The sequence below is a fragment of the Glycine max genome, chromosome 2 (genome assembly GCF_000004515.6).
Source record: "Glycine max cultivar Williams 82 chromosome 2, Glycine_max_v4.0, whole genome shotgun sequence".
NCBI lineage: Eukaryota > Viridiplantae > Streptophyta > Magnoliopsida > Fabales > Fabaceae > Glycine > Glycine max.
This window is the reverse complement of record NC_016089.4, coordinates 22,820,689-22,824,388: the sequence shown is the minus strand read 5'-3', so window position 1 is coordinate 22,824,388 and position 3,700 is coordinate 22,820,689.

Here is a 3,700-nt window from a genome sequence, read left to right as displayed (position 1 = left end):
TGCCAGGAACCCACATTACAAGCGAAACCTCAAAGAGAGTTGGGCTTCGTCATCAAAAGGAAACAACACCAGAAAATCTAGCCTTCCATGGATTCAAACAGAAAACGCAAATGAAACATGAAACAGAAACATAAATGAACAGAAACGTAAATGAACAGAAACGTAAATGAAAGTAGAAGAAGAAGCACAAATGAACTCGTAATTAGAAGCAGAAAACGGATATTTGCATTAAGAACGAAAATTGTAACAAGGGAACAGAAAAACGTGAAAACCTAAAACCAAAGCTCTGAATAATGAAAATAGCAGAATAGAATGCCTTGCACGAATCCCAAGGCAGCTATTTAAAAAGAGTCACTCAAAGTCACTGGGCCCTATTACAATACTCTGGCCCAAAACAAAATAAACACTGAACAACATAAAATAAAATTGCAAAATTTCCTAATTAGAAATTAACTAAGGTAAGCGCTGCTTTATTTGCCCTCTTCAAGTCCACAACTAAAATCCGGATTAAGCCCAATGTTTCATTAATTCCTGAAATTAGATTAAAAACATCAAATTAGCTAAATGAGCCCAAATAATAAAACTGCCTAATTAATTGACAATTAAGACCAATCAATAATTAAAATGGTGCAAAAAGGGTTTAGAAAATAGAAGAAAATGATGGCACATCAAAACCCCCCATACTTAGCCTTTTGCACTCCTGGGCATAATGAAACAAAGAACAAAATCCAAGGATATCAAAGAGAGACAAACAAACACATTCATATATTTCTCAATGAACATCAAGGAATGAAAGGAATGGGTAACATCTAACATAAGGAGATCCAAAAAGTCAAGACATTCATGAAAATCATCCAAGCAACCCAATCATGGCAAAATAGTTAATCAGCTCAAGAATGAAAAGTGATAAAGCCTCACAAGATATACACTCTATCTCTCAAGTGTCTAGGCTACTATTTACCCTCAAAGCACCCATGAAAGCAAACACCACATAGACTTGGCAAGATTCTAAAATTGACAATCAACCCACAAACACAAGCACATGAGGATCAAAAGGTCTTTTAAGGTTGTAATGGGGCCAAGGACAAGGTATGGAGAAATATGGAATAAGTGGCTAAATCCCAAAGGAATAGAGGAGCAAAGGGGAATAAGTGCATATTAAGAAAAAAAATTAGAAAATAAAAAGAAGTAAAGATAAAAATTAAACATGAAGAGTAGAACCAAGAGTTTCATCATTCTTGTGCCATTTAAGATCTTATTCACTCAACTTTATTGCTTTTCTTTTTCTTTTTTCGAATTTTTTTTTTCTCGAATTTTTTTTATTCTTCTTTTTTTTTATTCTATAGCCTTTGAGAAACAACATTTCATTCAGCATGTCCAACATTTAACCAATATACAATGTACATCAAGTATGGCCCAAAATACATCATGAAGCATAGCCAACAAAACAAGTTTTCCAATGAAACAAAAACCCCCCACACTTAGTCCCAAAACAATTCCAAAGCTCCAAAATTCCTTAAGGATATGGTGATATCATGGTTTTTCACTTAAGGCTTGTAGTGAGCTTCAAAACAAGGAAAGGGAAACAAGGCTCAAAAGGGCTATCAAAGGAATTAATTCAAGGTAAGTCCATTTGGCTAGAAGCTTATAAGAACAAAATTGCCTCAATCATTTCCAAATATGCATGTGAATTAGGACGCATCAACAAGAATCAAGCCAAGGCTATTGTGCAAGCAATCAATGGGGCAAAACACACCAAATGATTATGATGATGGATGGCTCAAATTCTCACAAAGGTAAACTCATCACTTTCAAATTGAGCTTTCAAAACTATCATGACATGTAGAGAAGAATCAAGGATTTCAAGTCACAAAATGTCAAGAACTTTTATTTTCAAAACAATTACCCATTTCTTGAACATATCCTATAATTCAAAGAAAAACATGCAAATTCGTACGTGCACACAAAATTGACCCAAAATGTTAAACTGAAAATCCGACAAAACTAACAACATTAACAAATTAACACAACTAACAAATTAACAAAACCAACAAAACTAGCAAAACCAAAGAACACTCCCCCCCATACTTAAACAACACATTGTCCTCAATGTAGCACAATTAAAAGATTAAAAACAATTAAATCATCAAAGAGAATCGGACAAGTGTAATAAAAGCAAAGAAGGAGATAGGAAAAGAAAAACTCCCTAAGTCATGGTGGAGGAAGAGTAGGGTGGAGTAAGGAAATCTCTTCCACCACTACGTCCACTAAAGAAGGGTTCGTGAGGAATGGCTTAAGTCGATGTCCGTTGACCTTGAAGCTCTTGTTTGTGGAGTCGCTTTTGATCTCAATTGTACCATAAGGAAAAACATTAGTAACAACAAAAGGACCAATCCACTTAGACCTCAACTTACCACTCATGAGTCCAAGCCTAGAATTATACAATAACACTTTTTGCCCAACCACAAAGTCTTTTTTAACTATCATACTATCATGGAACTTCTTGGTCTTTTCTTTGTAGAACTTGGCATTCTCGTAGGCTTCTAGGCGGATTTCATCTAACTCACTCAGTTGCAACTTCCTTTCCTCGCCAACTTGATCCATAGAGAAGTTGCAAGTCTTCACTGCCCAGTATGCTTTGTGCTCAATTTCCACTGGAAGATGACATGCCTTTCCAAAGACAACCCAATAAGGAGACATTCCTATGGGTGCTTTGTCGGCAGTCCGATGTGCCCAGAGAGCATCACCAAGCCTGGTACTCCAATCTTTCCTGCTTGGCTGCACAATCTTCTCTAGAATTCTCTTGATTTCCCTGTTAGAAATTTCTGCCTGTCCATTAGTCTGGGGGTGGTATGGTGTGGATACCCTGTGTACCTCCCCGAACTTTTTAAGCAGGGCATGCATTGTCCTGTTGCAAAAATGGGTTCCTTGATCACTAACAATTGCTTTAGGTACTCCAAACCTGCAAAACAGATTAGACCTGACAAAGTCTGCGACAACTTTAGCATCATTAGTTCTAGTGGGCTTGGCTTCCACCCATTTTGAAACATAGTCAACTGCAAGGAGAATGTAAACATAACCAAAAGAGACAGGAAAAGGACCCATGAAATCTATACCCCAGACATCAAACACCTCACAGAATAGCATAGGTTGCTGAGGCATTTGTCGTCGCCATGTAAGTGTATTTCCTGCTCTCTGACACTGCTCACAAGTGCTGCAGATCTTCCACGCATCTTTAAAGATGGTGGGCCAATAAAAACCACAATCAAGCACTTTGCGAGCTGTCCTTTGAACACCCAGATGACCTCCCGGTGCGGAAGAATGACAGAACTGCAGGACTGAGTCAGTCTCATGATCTGGAATGCACCGTCTAATGACCTGATCACTGCACAATTTCCACAAGTAGGGGTCATCCCAAATAAAATGCTTAGCATCACTTTTAATTTTATCTTTTTGGGCTTTAGATGCTAAGGGAGGAAAAACAGAAGCAACTAAATAATTGACAATATTAGCAAACCAGGGAGTAGAAAGAGAGTCAGAAATACTATACAGTATATACAAATGATCATCCGGGAAATCATCCCGAATAGGTGAATCTGCATCAGATACACGTTCGATCCGACTTAAATGATCAGCAACTAGATTTTGTGCTCCGCTCCTATCACGGATCTCCAAGTCAAACTCTTGGAGCCAGAGCATC